At 38.8% G+C, this 21,255-nt stretch overlaps 1 pseudogene across 1 annotated transcript; it reads right to left on the reverse strand.

Moving 5' to 3' along the window:
* Window positions 1–8,396: 8,396 nt before the first annotated feature.
* LOC311625461 (glyceraldehyde-3-phosphate dehydrogenase-like) lies at window positions 8,397–9,504 on the reverse strand (annotated as a pseudogene). Its single transcript has one exon. The product of its transcript is annotated as a glyceraldehyde-3-phosphate dehydrogenase-like (transcript).
* Window positions 9,505–21,255: the final 11,751 nt, after the last annotated feature.

The raw sequence follows: 21,255 nt of genomic DNA on the forward strand, positions 1-21,255 counted from the left end.
TAGTATGGAATCAATAGAATTAAAACAGGGAAGAGACCTCTTTAAAAAAAATGTGGCTTCTGTGAAATATAGCTATATTTCATCAAAATGGCTGTCTACATCATGTCTGTTCAATTGATAGATTTGAGGATGATTGTCTTTTAAATGATAATAATGTCTTTTGTGAATGCATAGATGTAAATCAAATCTGCTGTCTTTTAATGGGATATGAGTAGGATTTACCTAATCACTAATAATGCCTCTATTTTTTATAATTCTTTGCAATAATATTTAAGTTATATTTTAAAAGTAGCTTTCAAAGTATAAATATAGCTTCAGAGTGCATATAACATCATAGCATCCTCAAACTAAAGATAAATACTCTTTTTTTTTTAGAGCTTGAGTAGTCCCATTGCTTGGGTTGCTCTTGCATTTGTCCATAACTTTGTAGAAACTTACCTACCAGAAGCCCAGACTTAGGTAGATCATTTGTGAAGATAAAACATAAATTCATGGAAAAAAGAAAACCCTTGGTGCTGACAGATTGTGGGCAATGGAGCAGCTCTTTTCTCCTGGAAGCCTTGGTTTCCTTTGCCTGGGGTTCTCTTTTCTCCATTTTTGCATGGCTGCCTCCTTCTTGTCTTAAGATCTTACCTTAAAGGTCACCCTGGAGTGATCTGTCTAACCACCCAAGCTAAGTAGTTGCTCTATAATAGAACTGTCTATGTAGCCCTTATCACTAACTCATAGTTTTGGGTTTTGTTTGTTTAATGTCAATCTCTTTGCACTTGGGGAACATGAACTTTGCCTTATTTCTGCTGTAATCCCAGAATCTAGAATGCCTGCTAGGGTAGGTATTATGGGTTTAAATGTGTTCTCCAAAAGGACATGTTGACATACTAGCCCTCAACACCTCAGAATGCCTTTATTTGGAATACAGCCCTTGCAGATATAATGAGTTAAGATGAGATCATATGGAGTAGGGAGTGGCCCCTAAACCAAAAAGACATCTGTCCTATAAGAAGAAACACACAGAGAAAGAACATGATGTGAAAACACAGAACATGGAGAAAGAAGGTTGTTATGTAAAGGCAGAGCCAGAGATCCTAGTTATGCTCCAAACATGGAACACTTTGGGCCACCAGACACTGGAAGACACAAGGAAGGATTCTCTCCCAGAGAACTGGAAGGAGCACGGCCCTGCTAACACCTCCACTCTCTTTTCAAATACTGAGAGCTGATATGTTACTCCGTCAACAGTAGCCAAATATATGCCTTAAAAATGAAACTAAAAAAAAATTGTATTTTTGCAATAAAAACCTGTATAGCGAGCGAGTTGAAACATATCATTCTATTGCAGTTCTCTAGTTTGGCTGAAATAATGTCATAATTTCATAGGGAGGATGATTTTTACCATTATGTTGTGCTCATCCTAACTGTAAATTGTAAGTTTCAGCTTGTAGAGTTTACAAATTTTTAATGCATTATATATTGTTTCCTTTTTTGCAACTATAGGAGCATATCTTTGGGGCACTGGATGGAATCTGATAGTTGAAGTGAAGCCAACTTCAATGTGTTCTTTGTGTGTGTGTGTGTGTGTGTGTGTGTGTGTGTGTGTGTGTGTGTGTTTTAAAATGGTATTAGCTAAGAAGTACAAATTCCAAATTTGCTCCTTTTGTGTGTGTGTGTGTGTTTTGTTTTTGTTTTTGTTTTAATTCTCACCTGAGGACATTTCCATTGATTTTTAGAAAAAGTGGAAGAGAGAGGGAAAGACAGAGAGAAATATCAATGTTAGAGAAACACATCGATTGGTTGCCTCCTGCATGAGCCCCAACCAGGGCCTGGGCCACAGAGGAGCCTGAAACTGAAGTATGTGCCCTTGACCAGAATTGCACCCGGGACCCTTCAGTCTGAAGGCTGATGCTCTATCCACTCAGCCAAACCAGCTAGGGCCTGCTCCTTGTTTAAATTATTTTGAGGGATTACCTTTTTAAAAATTTAGAATCACCCAAAAACCAATCATATATGTGCATGCATATGTCTTTGAAATCATTAGCATCTGGGAACTGAAAACTTTTATGAGATTCTTTGTAAAGCTGCTAAACAAGTCCTTTCCCTTATACTTAATATTTCTTCATAAATTAGTAGTAACCATTTTAATCTATTCCTTGGTGCTATAAAAGCAATGTGTTTAGTAGGCATATTGTCCTATAATTTCAGTTTTCTCTCTGTCTCATCTGAGCACAATATATAGAATTAAGCACAAAGAAGCAAATGGATGGACTGAAAACAAAGAGCAAACGTTGTGGGTCATGTGCAGGGTCTGAGAGCGTTTCCTGTCTCAGAGGAAGCGTTTACATCATGACTTGTCATCTGTACTGTCTGTCTAGCCTAGTGTCTCCTAACTTCCTGGAATAAAACCAAAATAAGCAAAACAATAAAAATGACATTTTTGTGTATGTGCTGGAATTCCAAACTCTTATTACTGGAATGCTAAATCTTTCAACCCTACTGGCTGTTGTGCCTTTCAAAATTAACAGCATTTTTACATTGTTTTCTTTTTTTAATGTAATACTCATATATATCCCCTTATTATAACAAATTATTTTAAGTGTTATTCTGGAATTTTACTAAATCCTTGCATCAAGAGAAAACTACTGCTTTATTTTCAAATTAACTTTTCTTTTTACTTCTGTAAGTAGCTTTAACAAATATCATTCTCCCTGAAATACTAATTGGATTTTAGATGTAGGCAAATAATGGAGAAGTAATATAAAAGCAATCCTTTGTTTATTTCCTAAAGTTAGCATTCTTGCCTCCTATGTGCACTTGTTGGTCCAATGGTTTCCAAAGCTGATACCTAAGCATCAATTTTGCCTTTATAAGAAACCATCCATTTAGAGATGGAGTTATATTTTATCAGCATTATCACTACCAGCTGCTTCACCATCACCACTTTTCAATTTGTAGAAAATCCAGCATTATCTGCCAAGTTGGCAAGAGGTCAAAAGTGCATCGACTGTTTTTATGAGAATAACTTGTTCAGTTGCAGATGATCTTTAAGGACTCATGTCAGGTGTGGGGAGAGCTTTTGTATTATAAGCTGCCACATTGCAAAGATTAGTAGAATGGTATAGGTAAAGAGTTCTGAAAAAAAAATCAACCAAACCTCTGCTTTTCAAACTAAGTCAAGAGTACTACTTTGAGGTTTGTGCAGCCATGAGCAAGGTATGCCGGGATAAAGGGACACGAAATGAGATGCAGGATGAGGGAAGGTGAGTGTGGGGAATGGGGAGAAGTTTAGCTGGTAAACAATTTGATATCTATTTTTAAAATATTAAAACAAGCAATTATGGAAGCAAAGGCAAAATTTTCATAAAAATTTAGGGATGTATATTTTAAAGTTATTTTCCGTTTAGAACAAATATTCATAGAGAATACATATTCATTTAACCTAGGAGAAATTTTTCAGACTTTCCTTATCCAAGGTCTTTATTTTACTGGTCAGGAAATAAAAGTGATTTATCAAGCCACTAAAACCCCGATTTTCTGACTGCCAGGCTTCAGTATTGATTGATAGGTCTTTGAGGAAAGAGGAAATGAGGAATAACATCTATTGAATTTCATCCATAGGCCAGGCAGGCACTGTCATTGTTACAGCAGTGGTTAAGAGCTAAGCTCCCAGTCAGACTTCCTCAGCGGGAAGTTGGTACCACCTCTTATTTACCTGTGTGACCTTGAACAGTCCACAAGTTCTCTGAATACTAGTCTTTTCCTGGATAACATGAGGCTCATAAAGGATCATAAACCTTCCTCACTGACCAGTTTTAAGAGAGATCATCCAAGGAAAAGGCCTAACAGTACTTGGCACATAAACGTTGGCACAACAGATACTGAATGAAGGAAAAAAGAGAAAGAAAAAAACTTTGTTATGTCATAGCAGTGAGGAGAATAAAATGGGAGTAAATTTTGGGCCTAATTTGCAAATGAGAAAAATTCGGTTGAGTAAAATTCAGTACTTGCCAACAAGTGACAAAACCAGAAGGTGAAGTTGTCTCTATTTGAACCCGGAGTTCAGGTTGTGTCTGTTACACCACCATGCCTTCTTAGGAGAGGAGCAGGAGGTGGCAAGCATACAGAGACCCTCCACTATGAGAGCTGGCTACTTGCCAGCAATTCTAGAAAATCTGTGAGGCTCTGAACAGGGTGCTGCCCAGGTGGCAGAACCCCATGAGAACCCTGCTGGTAGGGTTGCCTAAGACCATCGGAAAACACAGATATTTACATTACGATTCATAACAATATCAAACTTACAGTTATGAAGTAGCAACAAAAATAATTTTATGGTTGGGGGTCACCACAACATGAGGAACTGTATTAAAGGGTCGAGGCATTAAAAAGTTTGAGAACCACTGACTAAGGTGATAGTGCAAATATCTCTCTAGGCTGAAGCCTGGAATGTAACCTTGGCTTTTGACCAGAGCATCCTCAGGACAGGTGCTGTGCCCTGTCTTTCTGCAGAACTGACTCGCCCCACACCCAACACTGTGAGAGCTCACTCTGTGTCAGCCCTGCCAACAACGTGACCTTGGGCAAGTCACTGACCTCTTTAAGGTTGGATTAGGACAGATCCTCAGGCCACAGTCCTGACCAATCAACTCAGATTCTTACAGAGTGAGATCCTGAAATATCTATTCTTATGCAAACTTCTCCCTGGAGTATACTTAAATCAGATCAAAACTACAAATAATTGTTAAGTACACACGGTAGTTCAATTAATTTTCACCGTGACCACAGTCTCAGCTCAGGTAATAGAGCAATCCAGTCCAGAAGGTACTCCTCTCTGCCCACCACTCTCCCAAGAGAGCCACTATAGTCTCACCTCTAATATCATCCCTTGTTTTTGCTATTTTTGTAATTTATATAAATGGAACTACACAAAGTGTGCTCTTTTGCATCTGGCTTCTCTTACTCAAAAGTATGTTTGTGAAATTCACCCATGTTATTACACGTAGTTATGTTTGCTCATTTTTATTGCTAATATAATAGCGGCTATACCTCAAAAGTAAAGTTTCATTGGAGCATCACCAGGCTAATTTGTTTCTGTGTCATCTACAGCTGCTTTCACACTACTATGGCAGAGTTCAGTTGTGACGAAGACTGTATAGCTGCCAAATCTGAAAATATTTACCATCTGGCATTTGACAGAAAAAGTTTCCCGACCCCTCCTCTACAGTATCCAGTCACAAGTGCCCAACATTTCCTCATTAATCCTACTATTGATGGACATTTAGATGGTCTTTAGTTTTGCATTATTACAAATAGTGCTGCTTGAACATTCTTGTATCTGTCTTTGGGTGACGTATGTACAAATTTCTTTTGGGTATATAGCATGTATATATGTATACATATATATTTTATGTATGCATATAAATTTATATTTTAATTTCAGACTGATTCTAATGTACAGAAAGGCTTGGAAACTTCTGCTTTAGAGATGTTCAGAGAATTTAAACCGTCTTGTCCAAGGTCATGATAAAAATAATTGGCAGAGCAGAAACTGGTTTGGCTCAGTGGATAGAGTGTCGGTCTGCGGACTGAAAGGTCCCGGGTTTGATTCTGGTCAAGGGCATGTACCTTGGTTGCGGGCATATCCCCAGAAGGGGGTGTGCAAGAGGCAGCTGGTCAATGACTCTCTCTCATCGATGTTTCTAACTCTCTATCCCTCTCTCTTCCTCTCTGTGAAAAAAAAAAATCAATAAAATATATTTAAAAAAGTAAAAAATAATAATAATAATTAGCAGAGCTGAAATTGACAACCAACTTCCATTTCTTGGAACAGTTCTGTTTTTCCAGTATAGTTCATGTAGTCATTATCTTTAGAACATTAAAATAGAAAGGTCTTTACTTATCCAAGATCTTTTTTTCTACCATATCTGGTTGTACATGTTCAAGAACAGGAAACTCATTGCTTTAATAGAATTTTAGAGAAGGAAGAGATTATATAAATCACTTAACCCAATCCCCTCATTTTATTAATTAGTAAATCGAGTTATAGAGATAATAATTTGCCCAAAATAGGCATTTTGAGTCTTGACTTTTATCATGTATTACAGAATGATTTTAAATGTGCTATTTTTATCTTTGCATTTGATATTACTTAAGTCAGTTAACTTACAAAAGTAGTACCTATACATTCATTTAACTATTTAAACATTACAGAAATATCTGAAATAAAAGTAATTTTTCTCCTTCTTTCAATGGTATAGCCTCTTCCAATATATATATTTGAATATATAATATATATATAAATTTGTATATATGTAATTTATATATATATATAAATCCATGTAACTTACATGAGCCCATAACTTTAGTGAGGAAGTAACATACGTAACTTTATTTTTCTTTAACTCAAATTAACTTCTAGTCTGAGGTTTCGTTCACATTTGTTAGGTGACTGCTCAATCTCAGTTAATTTGGAATACCCTCCCTTTTCCTGTAGTTTTGTCTGCATTTCGGCAAGCGGGGGTGGAAGGGAGGGCGGTGGTTGTAGTACCAGGAAATTGAGTGGGAAGAAGAGACTGGACAGCATCTGATCCTTGGTATCCATGGTGATATTGAGACATCTTTCACCCTATCTGGACCTTGATTGCTGGTCCTCACAGATGTGTTGGCCCTTGTTGTCAGACCCTGTCAAGGGTAGTGGTTTCCATGTCATGCCTGAGCCTGAGGAATCTCTGCCAGGCTGCCTGAGGTCCTACCTGCCCTGGCTCACTACACCATTTCCTCTGTGGGCTCTTGCCAGCTTTCCTGGCCTCCACCCGAAACTGAGGCCCAGGTTTCCTCTGGTCATACATCCCAGCAGCCTAGCTGGAGTTTTCCACTTACCCAGGATTTATCTGTGGCATTCGGCATCAGGGCCCTTTCTTCCTCGCTTACCTCTCACACTTGCTGCTTTCCTTCCAATACCTCTCACCCCTCCCCACCCCCAAGCTGGAAGCATCTCCTCTCCAACCTTAAGTAAGCATTGTATACCCGTGTTTTATATATTCGCATTTTTATTCCTGTCAGGTCTCTTTTCCAGTCAGGTGGTGGGGAAACTCCTCTCTTCTCAAACACTCAAACACTTGCAAGTTTGTATTTTTAGAAACTGGTTACTAGGATAGTTCTTTTGTCTGTTTGTACCTCCCTCCTAACAAAAAGCCCAGAGTAGTCAAGGAACAGATGGGGGTAAAGAGGTAAACAGTGAACTACTAGGAGAAAAAATACAAGATTAATATCTCCAATTATTATCCTACCACAAAAATAGGCATATCTGTAGAAGTACTTAGTTTTGCTTTTATTCTAAAATTGGAGTTATACAATGTTAGAGTTATACATTTTGTTCCCCCAAAAATGTATACACACACTTTGAATAGTTATAAAGCAGTGTTTAAGAAATTAAATTTCATTTTTAAAACAGCTATCAGCTATTAAAGTATGTATACATTTTTGGGGGGGACACCCTATATATCAAATTGTAACTTGCACTTTTTCACTTAATATATGTTAGACAAATACATTCATATAGGTATGCCTCATTATTCTTAATGGTTTTATAGTATAATTTCTTCAATTATTTCCCTCTGGATTGATATCCAGGTTGATTTTGTTATTATAAATAATGATAATAATAACCAATATTTATTATGGTTTTGAAATATACTAGATAATTTTCTAAATACTTTACATGCACTTAATCTTCATAAAAATTTCATGAGTTAGACGTTGTTGCCATCTTTATACAGATGACAAACCTGAGGCATATAGCTTACTCGAGATCATAGTAAGTTATAGGTTTGAATCTTAATGAGTCCATTTATAGAGACCATTCTTCAGCCATTACAGAGTTCTGCCTCCCTCCTTTGGTAAGTGTCTTGAACACATGCTTATGTACTTGCTTTTTATTTCTGTCAATAACTACCCAGAGCTGAAATGGTAGCCAACGTTCTTGTGCATTGTGAAGACAGATTACTTTTGGACAGAAGCAATTTACAGAACCAACCCTAGTGTAACCCAAGAGTAATGATTATCCCCAAGCCTACCACCACTGTGTCAGGACTTGTTTAACATTATAGCACGCTGGTAGAAGCTCTGTCCTCAAGTGATGTTTGGGTGTTTTGATTTTCAATTCCCCGATTACTAATATATGAATATCAAACATCTTTTTTCTTTTCTTTTCTTTTCTTTTCTTTTCTTTTCTTTTCTTTTCTTTTCTTTTTTCTTCTCTTCTCTTCTCTTCTCTTCTCTTCTCTTCTCTTTTCTTTTTTCTTTTCTTTTTCTTTTTGGCTGGGTACTGTGATCTTTATCGATGGTGCACAACAAAGTAGGGCTCCCTACGCCCCTCCCCTTCTTCAGGGAGTCTGGGATGGAAACATAGTCAGGAGATTCTCAGTGTGTCAGGGGATTGATCAGGGGCAAGGGCTCCCCAGCAGCAGAGGCCTCTTCCTCTTGCTGGGGCTGGTGGTCCATGGGACTCTTACTCCTTTGAGGCCATGTGGACCATAAGGTCTACCACCCTGTTGCTGTAGCCAGATTCATTTTCATACCAGGAAATGATCATGACAAAGTGGTCATTGAGGGCAATGCCAGCCCCAGCATCAAAGGTGGAGGAGTGGGTGTCACTGTTAAAGTCACAGGAGACAACCTGGTCCTCAGCATAGCCCAGCATGCCCTTGAGCGGGCCCTCTGATGCCTGCTTCACTACCTTCTTGATGTCATAGTATTTGGCAGCTTTCTCCAGGCGGCATGTCAGATCCACAACTGACACACTGGGGGTGGGGACACAGAAGGCCATGTCAGTGAACTTTCCATTCAGCTCAAGTATGATATTGCCCACAGCCTTGGCAGTGCCAGTAGAAGCAGAGATGATGTTCTGGGAAGCGCATCAGCCATCAAACCACAGCTTCTCAGAGGGGCCCATCTAGGGTCTTCTGGGTGGCCGTGATGGTGTGGACTGTGGTCATGAGTTGTTCCACGATGACAAAGTTGTCATGGATGACCTTTCCGGGGGGGGGGGGGGGTCAAGCAGTTGGTGGTGCAGGAGGCATTGCTGACAATCTTGAGGGAGTTGTCATACCTGTCATGGTTCACATCCATCACAAACATGGTGCCCTCCTCCAAAGGGGCAGAGATAATGACCCTCTTGGCTCTGCCCTTCAAGTGAGCCACAGCCTTCTCCATGGTAGTGAAGGCAGCAGTAGACTCCAAAACATACTCAACTCAGCATATCATCACGCTACTTGATGTTGGCGGGATCTCGCTCCCGGAGGATGGAGATGGACTTTCCATTGATGACAAGCTTCCCACTCTCAGACTTGACCGTGCCTTTGAACTTGCCACAGTAGAATCATACTAGAACATGTAGACCATGTAGTTGAAGGGGTCATTGATGGTGGCAATATCCACTTTGCCAGAGCTAAAAGCAACCCTGGTGACCAGGCGCCCAATGCGGCCAAATCCATTCACTCCAACCTTCACCATCGTGTCTCAGAGTTGTGGCTGCTGGCACAGAGCATAGGAGGAGATGCTGTCTGATGAACAACAGGAGGAGCAGAGAGCCCAAACATCTTTTCTTAGGTTTATTGGCCTTTTGCATTTCCTCTGCTGTGGATTGCCTATTCACATCTGTCATTTTCTAATTAATTTGCAAGAGTTCTTTGTGTATTAGGGACATTAAGCCATTGTGTTATATGTATTGTAAAATATTTTCTCTTAGAAGATCATTTGTTATCTGCTTTATACTACACAGAAGTTACACATGCTTATTTACTCCACTATTCCAATTTTTTCCTTTATAAATTGGCTACATAGTACTCTATAGTATGAATAGCATTTTTAAAATATACAATCAGTTTTTTAGCTTAAGTTTCTTGTTTTGCCAAAGTAAGCTTTCTCATTTCATGGCTATACAATTTTTTTCTAATTTTTCTTATAATATCTTTTTCCTTGTTTATATGTAGTTCCTTAATATATCTGGAATATACTTTTAGGTATGTTATAAGAGAGAAGTTGCCATTATTTTTCTTTCTGATGTATAACCAATTTCTTTAATTCCATTTATTATATGTACTTTGAAGTGTATGTATGGTGCTAACCTATTATCTATGGAGGATACTTTCTATGACCCCCCGCCCCCAGTGGTTCCTAAAACTGATAGTACCAAAGCCTATCTGTATTTTTCTCTATATTTACATACCTATAATAAAATTTATAAATTAGGCCCCTTAGACATTAATAAGAGCAATAATAAAATAAGACAATTATAATAATATTCTGTAATAAAAGTTAAGAATGTGAGTTCTCTCTCAAAATATCTTATTGTACTGTACTCACCCTTCTATTTGTGATAATGTGAGATAATAAAATGGCTATGTAATGAGGTACATGAGACATTATTAAGTACAATAAAGGTTTCTTGAACACAAGTACTGCTATACCATGGCAGTGAATCTGATAACCAAGGTGCTACTAAGTGGCTAACAGGTGGGTAGTGTATACAGTGCGGATACACTGGACAAAAAGATGATTCATGTCCTTGGGTGAGAAAGAGTGGGATGATGTGAGATTTCATCGTGCTACTCAGAAAAACATGTAATTTAAAACTTGTGAATTTTTTATTCCTGGAATTTTTCACATAACATTGTCACACTGCATTTAACCAAGGGGGTAACTAAAACTATGAAAAGCAAATACGCAGATATGAGAGGAGTATTGTATAGTGACTATTATATATCTTTCCCCAATGACTATCTACTTCTGGGATAATCTTTCCATTTGTCTTTCCATTATAATATCAGTACCATTCTGCTTTGATTACAATAGCTTTATTGTGTTCTAATGTCTAATAAATGAGGTATTCCCCCCATTTCTGAAACAGAACTAAAAAATTCATTAGATACTTTTCTTATCCATATTTTTAACAATATCTCAGTAGGCCAGGATGCTACTTTCTTACAAATTGGTTTTTTCATAAATAAAGGAACACATTGTTAGGCAAGTAAAGAAGTTCGTTATGTCTGAAAAGTTACATGATTTAATATTGTTCAAATTTAGTCAAATAATGTTATTAATAAATTGGCCTTGAATTTATATTAGTAATGGCATTTTTTTTAAGCTTTGGATGTTGTCTGAAATCCAGATAATAAGAAAATTAGCCAATAAGAGAGAAAAACTAGCAAAAGTTATGACTAGCAAAGACTCTTGACATATATTATCTTGTTTTAATAGAAATAATTAAGTTTAACAACAATTTCACTGAAAAGTTAAATATTCATTACTCTTGTAGGGCAATGGGTGTTTAATGCCCTCCCCATCTTTACCACTAATTTTCATACAGCTTTAATTTTAAAGATATAAAGACATTGAAAACATCATATAGTTTTTATTCTAAGCTTCATTATAAATGTGAGAGAGCTAAAAGTTGTTATTTTTTTTATGCCAAGATTTTAATTTTCCACTAAATTCCAAGGGTAAGTTGGTTCTTAGATGACGATCGACTAAGCTATTTTTGTTTTCAAATGCAGTACATAGGCATATTTCTCTAGATAGATTTCTCTGGAACAACTATCTATGTTCAAGTAATCCAAATGGGCCCACTCTGCATAGAGTATATTCCTAATTTGTCATCTAGAATTGGCCTAACAATGTTCCATATGTGGTGATACCCATTGCTAAAAACTTCTTCCTAAAAATCTTTGAAAAACTTTTTACTTGGCAAAGAATTCTGTCTCAATATCCACCACAGTGGGGTTTTGCCCTCATTTCCTTTGTGTGTATTCTGGATGATGTTTGCAAGACAGCGAGGATCTATTTTTGTTCGGGACTGTTCTCTTTCTGCAAGAGGAAGTGAGAGGCTGTGCTTTGTCTCCAGCCCCAAAGCTGTTAGACAGATCAGACAGCGAGCCTTGTCAGCCAGGCTCCAGGAAGGCTTCTCTCTTCGGATGGAACAACTAAACAATCGCTCCTATGTACAATGGACCAAATGGAGAAGTATTCTTAGAACAATAAGAAAAGGGAAAGTCGGCCACCCGGCAGGAAAGAGTCTTTCAAGCCATATCTTACTCAGAGAACGTGCATGTCTTTTCAATGTAAACAGCTGACCACAGCCCCGTCTCCAAATAACAATACCAGCAGTGCTTGCCATGTGCCAGACCCTTGACATACGCCATTATCTCTAATCCCCTAAACACTGCACCAGACAAGTATTATCCCAACTTGATATATGAAGAACCTGAAGCCAGAGAGGTTATAATAACCTCTTCATGGCTGGTTAATGTGTAATTCAAACACAAACTTGTATAATACCCTTAGCATATTAGATATGCCCACGCTCTTATCTACCTCTTTTTTTAATTAAAAAGTAGATGAAAAGTGTATAATTCTTAGTGAGTGGATCTATAATCGCCTTATAAAGAGCGTAACGCTCCACTGAGAGCTCTGTTAATAGTTGGAACAAGTATTGAGCTCTCGGTTTGTTCTGTATTACCTGAAATAGGCTGTTACCTCTGGCTTGTTGAAATACCTTTGTTATTAAGATTTTTGCATTTAGATTCCTTGTGATTGCCCTCTGACCTGTAGCTTTTGGTCATGGTGCAATATTGATGGATGCTTTTCACTAAGTAGGACATAGGTGTCTTTTAAAGAACACAGATTCTCACATCCCTGCGGTGCTGACTTGATATTTTTATTATTGTAGCTATACTTCTTATACAAGTGAAAAGCAAAATAAATTTGCAAACTAACCACATTGATGAAATCTAATAATATCTAAGTTAACTAAGATAGCTGACAGCAACGAGTGATGTATTTTTGCAGAAGTTTAATCCTGGCTGGCAGCAAACCTATCCTGCAGCTCCCACTACACTAGCAGATCTGCAGATGCTACTACTGAACGGCCTGAGAGCTTATTCACCAATGACTTTTTGTTCTAACCAAACTGCAGCAAAGCCTTCCTACGTACAGGATGCGATGATATCATGGTTCTTCACTCATATTCTTATTAGCCAGAACTCTTGAATTCAGTGGGCACTAAATTACTGTGACCATACTCATTTTGACAGTAATCACCCTGATGATTCTGCACTTGATCATTTTTATTATCTTTGGAAATGAAAACATAAAACTTAAAAATTTTGTAGAGAACTTGAGTGACCTTGAGAGTGTGCCCTCAAAATCCAAAGTCAAAAGGCCTGCTTCTGAGTGGAAAGCCTTGGAGGGCAGTGCAGGAAATGCCCTGCAGGCAGAGGAGGTATTCAGGGATAACTTTATTCCTCAAATTGGAAATATGCAAGCTTTGGGAAATGTTCAGAGCTGATCTAATTAAAAAGGTCATAAGATGAAGGAACCATTCCTGGAAAGAAAAATTTTTATCTTGGGAAAGTGAAATTTTACAGATTGATTTCCACCTTCCAAGTAGGAATGGCATATCTTTCTCTATTACAAAGAGGAAGTTTCCATGTCAAGAATACTTTTTACTTGCAAATCTATAATAATAAAAGCTTAATATGCTAATTAGACCAGATGACATTCCAGAAGAAGCTGCAGTGGCGGGATGGAGTTGGGGAGATGGGGAAGGGGAAGAGGAAGGGGAGGGAAGGGAAAGCCTCTTGCATGATTTTGTGCACCAGGGCTCTAGTTTTATATAAAAACTAAAGGCCCAGTGCATGAAATTTGTGCATGGTGGCGGGAGGTGGGGGGCCGGTTCACTCAGCTCAGCCTGCACCCTCTCCAATCTGGTACTCCTTGAAGGATGTCCCTCTCACAATCCAGGACTGCTGGCTCCCAACTGCTCACCTGCCTGCCTTCCTGATTGCCCCTAACTGCTTTTGCCTGCCAGCCTGATCACCCCCTAACCACACCCATGCCAGCCTGAATGATGTCTAAATGCTCCCCTGCCAGCCTATTTGCCCCCAACTTCCCTCCTCTGCTGGCCTGGTCACCCCTAACTGCCCTTCTCTGCAGGGTTGATCACCCCCAACTGCCTTCCCTTGCAGGCCTGGTCCCTCCCAACTGCCTTCCCCTGCTCGCCATCTTGTGTCCACATGGGGCCAGGATCTTTGACCACATGGGGGAAGCCATCTTGTGTGTTGGAATGATGGTCAATCTGCATATTATGCTTTTATTAGATAGGATAGAGGCCTGGTGCACTGGTGGGGGCCAGATGGTTTGCCCTAAAAGGGGTCCCGGAACAAGGTGGGGGTTCCCTTGGGGCATGGGGCTGCCTGGGCGAGGGGCCTGTGGTGGTTTGCAGACCAGCCACGTCCCCTGGCGACCCAAGAGAAGGTTCTGGTATCTGGAATTTATTTACCTTCTACAATTTAAACTTTGTAGCCTGGAGTGGAGCCAAGCCTTCTGTTTGCTCCATGGCTGCCACCATTTCTGTTTGGATTTGTTTACTTTCTATAATTGAAACTTTGTAGCCTTGAGTGAAGGCCTAGGCCAAGTAGGGCAGGTGGAAAGCTTGGCTTCTTCCATTGCCAGGGAAACCCAAGCCCTCCTTCTGCTCTCTGTGGCCACAGCCATATTGGTTGGGGTTAATTTGCATACTCTTTCTGATTGGCTTGTGGGTGTGGCTTGTGGACATGGCTTGTGGGTGTGGCAGAGGTATGGTCAATTTGCATATATTACTCTTTTATTAGGTAGGATACTAGTGAGTAAATTCTGGCAACATTGGCCCAATTCTAAAATCTAAAGGAAGAGTCAGCAAACTATACCACTTCAGAGTCAAATTCAGTATACTGTCTGTTTTTTTTACAGATGTGAGCTCAGGATGTTTTAAACATTTTTAAAGAATTGTTTTTAGCCCATCTAGTATGGCTCAGTGGTTGAGCATTGACATATGAACCAGGAGATCATGGTTCTATTCCTGGTCAGCGCACATGTCTGGGTTGCAGGCTCAATCCCCAGTGTGGGGCATGCAAGAAGCTGCTGATCAATGATTCTCTCATCGCTGTTTCTATCTTTTTCTCCCTCTCCATTCCTCTCTGAAATCAATAAATATATATACATTTATATACAGTAAATATAAATAAATCAATAAATATATATAAATGAATGTATATATACATAAATAAATATGTATAAGTTTATATATAAAAATTATTTTTAAAAGGTAAAAGAAAAAATAAAACAGAGAATGCATGTGGTCTGAAAAATACAAAAATAGTTACCATGTTGCCCTTTACAGAAGAAATTTGCCAACCCCTGCTCTAAAGACTTGACTATTTTTAAAAAGCAATATTAGTCATATCTTGCAGAAAGGGTCAATGATATTTATATCCTCCCCTCTTCATTCTTCTTGCTCTTTTTTTATTCTTTGTTTGCCTTTCGATTGCTTTCAAATTAAAGGCATTTAATATCTTGCTATATATGTTAAATAAGTTCTATTATTCAGTCCTTTATTTTAAAAACAGGTAAAAAGGTGCTGTATATTAATTCTCCTCTTTAAAAAAAAAAACACTAAATAAAATACTCTGTTTTTTAAATTCATTTTCCTGTGGTTCTAAAAATATATTTTTAGAAAAACACAATCTATTTACCTGGAATGACAACATTAAAGCAAAGCTATTTCTTAATGCCTTCAGTTGGCATTCTCATTCTTTTCTTTAATAATAAGTAGGTCACTAATGTTCACTTAGTTTGTGAATAACATGAAGAATGTTTAACCTGAGCTCAGGGCTTCCCTCCCAGATGGAGTAATTGTTAAACTCAACAAAGGACAACTGAACATTAACCTCATTTTCTAAATCTGTTTTCCCAGGAATTAATGCATGAGTATTTGTTTGGTAAAACCTAAATGGCTTAATGCTCTTTAAGCCTGCAGAGAAATTCACTTTCAGAGCTGAAAAATGGTTTATAAGCTTCATTAATAGTCCATTTTAAATATGATTAAGTGCTTAGAGTATTGTTAAGTATCCAAGAATTACTTGTCGGTTAACAACGAAAATCCCCTTTTCCTGACTCAGAGAACACATTTAAATAGCTGAAGAAATATCATAATTACTCGCTAAGGAAAAAAAAAAATGTGGGTATGTGAGTTCTTTGTCACCTTCAATGGATTATTTAGGAAAGATCATCTGAAAATAAGCCCATGGGAAACGCTGCTGCGGAGGAAGACACTGGGACCCAGATTGCTGATGACAGCATTTGGTCATGAGCACTGAATCTGAAAGACTGATGTGAACTGTTTTCTTCCCTGAAGGCAGATGGGTACTTGTTAAGAGCTTCCTTAAGCAAGAAAGTTAGGATCCCTGCCACATGCACCACCCCCTCACCGCCTTCTTTTCCTCCATTCTGGAGTTCTCCACAGGACGCAGCCAAGAGGCACCAGAAGAGGAAGGCTGTGGGGCACCCTTGAGGGTCTGAGGACCTGATCCCAATTAATCCGTGTGCTGCCCAAGGACCTATATGCCCATCAAAACCAGAGAAGTCTTGCCCGTTGAGGAATGCTGATCCAGAACAACCCAGGAAGCCTTTGTGGTGACGAGGGCTGCACCCAGTATGCCCTGGCACACCCCGCACCTCACCTCTTTTGGAACTGTTACCAGCTGACAACTCTATACAGACTTTGGGGGAGACTGTGCCCTCCAGGACTCTGGTAAAACTAGAAAGCTCTCTGAGGATGTAAAGGGCATTGCCTTCCCAGCACCAGCAGAATCTTGCTACACACCGCACTAATCTTATCTGAAAACTTCTCACATGGTGCCAGACCCCCATGACAGCAGCCAGCAGCCCTCCCCAGAGTCAGGACCACTGCTTGCTTAAGCTGCTTGCCTGGGTGCCTCAATACTGTTGTTCAACTCCACTCTGAGCTCCATTCTTTCCCCAGCTCCTTAGGCCAGCGTGGATCTGAGTCCTGACATGCCCAGCCCTCAGACTTGATTCTCCCAGGTATGCATGAGTCAGGGCATCTGGGATCTCTGGGTCTTAAAGCAACCCCCCTTCTTCCCACCCCATGACCACTCCCCCAACTTTGCCCCACCGGATCTTGATCTTTGGGGCTCTCAGAGCAGGCACACAGCTTGAAGTCTGAGCTTTGGCCTGCACCCAAGGATTCAACCTTGTCCCCTCCTCAGGCTTAATGTTCCTACATGTGTTTTATGAACTCACCCTCCAACTCTGAGCTCTAACTCTGCCTTGGCCTGCCTATCACGGCCACACAGCCAAGCTGGCAGAGGCCCCATACTCAGTTCTTCATGCCTATTTCCCAAGTTTGCTGCAGCTATTTGTGTGTTTCCAGATTCCAAGGAATCTCAGAGTTAGGATAAAAAGTTGAAACTAAGGGAAGGAGAGTAACAGAGAGCAAATTGATTCAACACATTTCTTCTGTGAATGCTGGGTGAGGGATTACTGAAAGGAAGTTCTTACATCACCACTGACAAGTATTCTTATGGGAAGTTGAGGTATGGTAATAGAGTAAGATAAATTGTCACTGAAAGTTGGACAAGCCTGAATTGAAAGGCCATCTTTTTTATCTGGCTCCTGTCATAGATGAAAAAATGGAGAATGGAAAACATTAACTGACTTGGTCAATATCACCCTAGTTAAAAAAGAGCATTGTTGAAACCATAATCTTGCTTCCTGAAGATATGGTATTCTCTACCTTCATTCATTCCACAAGCATTCTATGAGAATCTACTTTAGGCCATGTTATTGCAATTTCACAACTGCTGGGCATGTAGTAAGTGTTAGATAGATACAAAATAAGCATAATAAAAGTAACTGTTTTAAGGGACATAAATGTGAAAAAAATAATAATAAGTACATATATGTTAAGTATTTTAAAATAACCCAAGGTTACTTGTGCTTGTGCAATAACAGAAGTATCTTATCTAATAAAAGAGTAACATGAAAATTGACCATCACTCCAACACACAAGATGGCTGCCCTCATGTGGACATAAGATGGCTGTCACAAAATCGCCAGCAGGGGAGAGCAGTTAGGGGCAAACAGGCTGGCAGGAGAGTGGTTAGGCGGTGATCAGACTGGCAGGCAGAAGTGATTAGGGGCAATCAAGAAGGCAGGCAGGCAAGCATTTTGGAGCCAGTAGTCCTGGATTGTGAGAAGGATGTCCAACTGCCCATTTAGGCCTGATCATACTGATGGGATCGGGCCTAAATGGGCAGTTGGACATCCCTCCAGGAGTCCAAGATTGGAGAGGGGGTCCCAGATTGGAAAGGGTGCAGGCTGGGCTGAGGCACAGCCACCCCCTCCCCCGTGCACAAATTTAGTGCACAAGGCCTCTAGTCCTATATATAATAATAAAAGGGTAATACACAAATAGACTGAAGAGCAGAACAACTAGTAGCTATGATGTGCACTGACCACCAGGGGGCAGATGCTCAACACAGGAGCTGCCTCCTGGTGGGTCAGTGTGCTCCCATAGGGGGTGCACTGCTCAGCCACAAACCAGGCTGATGGCTAGTGAGCAACAGTGGCAGCCTCTCCTGCATCAGTGGCAGCGCTAAGGATGTCTGACTGCTCCCCGAGGGGAGCTGGCCTATGCCGTCAGTCAGACATCCCAAGGCTCCAGACTGCTAAAGGGTCTAGGCCTCTTTATATATGTCATGCACCAAGCCTCTAATGTGTAATAAATTTTCATGGGAATTCAGAAATAAGAACTATCGAGCTGGGCTATGATTCTTAGAAGACGTATGTTGGACGATACAGAAATTAACCTGAAAGATAAGGTAAGATTAGTTGAAAGGAATAAAAAAGGTTTTTAAATGGGGGAAACTTTTTTTGTTGGGGATTTAGAAGAGAAATTTGTAATTTTTGTGGGGAAAAAATTATAGAAAGCCTTTGTGAAAAGAACATAAAAGGTGTTCAGTAGGCACTGGGGAGCCATTGAAGTGTTTAGCAGGAGGGTGTCCTGAGGAAGCAAGATTTTAGGAAGGCTAATCCAGTAATGTAATGGGAATGGAGAAAGAGGGTGAGAAGCCCAAATTGGCAAGACAAGTTCCTTGGCCATTAAAACAATCCTCAATGGTAAAACATGTTTAAGGAAAATTAAGTATATCATTTCCAAGTACGTAGAATAATGTGATCTCATGATTAAAATATAGCGGTCACCTTCAGTCCTAACAAATCTACTGTTTACAATTTAGATTGTGTTTCTACTATGAGACTTTTATAGAAGTGGATGAAGGTAATGCTTAAAAAGAATTGCTCTTAGATTAAGCAAACCATACACTCCCCATACAAAACTTCTTTCTTATCTATAATTTGTGGTAATATCTCTTTCATAGCGGATACAAAATTAAACAAGACTAGTTTATGCTCATATAACTAAAAATTCCCCATGAGTGCTATTGATAACTATTTATTATTCTATCAGGAATTTAGAAATACAAATAACTTTAAAAACAACAATAAGGCCCTGGCTTGTTTAGCTCAGTTGATTGGAGCACTGTTCCATACACTGAAAGGTGACAGGTTCAATTCCCAGCACAGTACATGCTGTAGTTTCAGGTTCCAAACCCCTCGGGGCGTGTAGGCGGGAGGTGGTCAATCAATATTGTTGTCTCTCCCTCTGCCTTCCTCTGTCTCTAAAATCAATAAAAGTATATTCTCAGTGTGTGTGTGTGTGTGTGTGTGTGTGTGTATGTGTGTCGGGGAAAGGGGAATAAAAACAATAATAAAAAATATAAAACAAATTTACTTGCAAGTCCAGCACTCCAACACCAATTGCTTTTCCTTTTCCCATATTCTTTGCTCCAGGCTTTGTTCATATGCTGCTGTGTCACTTTGTATGAGGGTAAAACTGTTCACCCATAACAATAAATGTAGTAAAATTGACTCTCTTTGTCCCTAACATAACAATAATTATCCTACTATTATTAAATGAGAACTGCTGGTTAGTAGATGGCCCTATGAAGTAAATGAACAATTGGTTTCCATGCCTCGGAGCGCTTCACAGTAAAGACCACACCATGTGGTGTCTCCTGCAGAAAGCTTAATTAAATCCAGCCAAGTGATCTGCATGAACTGTCTTCTGCTCCAGCTAGCTAACTAAATGATAAAGGACAATAGCTTGCAGTACTTTGCGTGTGTGCTCTGTGTCTATGTGTTAATTGCCAAGTCCGATGCTAAATCTTTCTAGGGAGTTGAATATAACGTAGTCATACAGAAAAAAGTAGCCTATACTTCTGCATATGAATTTTTTAAAAACTTAAACCCTGGCTATTTATGACTAATATGTTTCTGAGACTTAGTCATTATTAGAAGGAAATGTTTTAACATATACTCCATTAATACTTAAATGCAATTATATCAGAGTATAATTATATGGTCTGTATGTAATGGTTCACTTATCAGTAGTCAAGTCATTATTCCCAATGAACCCAGTTTGCCTGCTTGGGGGCGATGTTCTTGCAGGTATGCATTTATTCAGAGGTTTTTGATTTGTTTATTTTAATAGCCCTTGTTAGCAATACCTGAAACTGAAAAGTTGTCCAAATTCACTACCAGAATGTAGCTAAAGCTCCAATTTGGTGATGAAACTATAAAAAGGTCTGAATTCCTAATGACCTTCTGTATCTTGATTTACATAAATTTGCATATGTGCCATAATCATTATTATGAGTTACAGAAGCTGAAATAAAATTAATTAATATGGCTTTCAGCAATTGAACACATGCTATAAAAATAAAACCAAAAATCCAAAAAAGCAAAAAATTTTAAATGCTTGAAATAATTCCATCCTAGCAAATGTTTAATACCATTATATCTGCCATGAAGTTTATTTCACTGCAAAAAATGACTTTTGTGATTTAGTTATGAAACTAAAATTTTGTTCATAGTTCTGGCTTCTATTCCATTAACTATTCTATGTGATGCTTATTCCACAAGAGCCAAATCCAAAATTTTCTGTGTAGGAAGATATTGTGACAGCAATGGTCTCCACTAAGAATTAATATGTTCGCTATTTTTATATGAATTTTTATGAGGAGATTAGCATTTTATACAAAAACATTTTAATCACAAATTAATTTTTGTTGCGCCTTGCTTTTTAAATTAAAAACTCTCTGATTCTGAAATTGTTTCAATAATAATAATAATAATAATAATAATAAATAATAATAATAATGGAATACATAATGATAAGGGAGTTTTCCACAAAGTCTATCTCTGTAGTCTCATAAAATCCTGTGGTAGCAATTATCGTTTTCTTTTTTGATGGGTCAGAACATTAAAGGCCAAATTAATTTGAAAGTTTTAAAAATTCTTATAACA

Source organism: Pipistrellus hanaki (assembly GCF_964339955.1).
Source record: "Pipistrellus hanaki genome assembly, chromosome: 7".
Classification (NCBI taxonomy): Eukaryota; Metazoa; Chordata; class Mammalia; order Chiroptera; family Vespertilionidae; genus Pipistrellus; species Pipistrellus hanaki.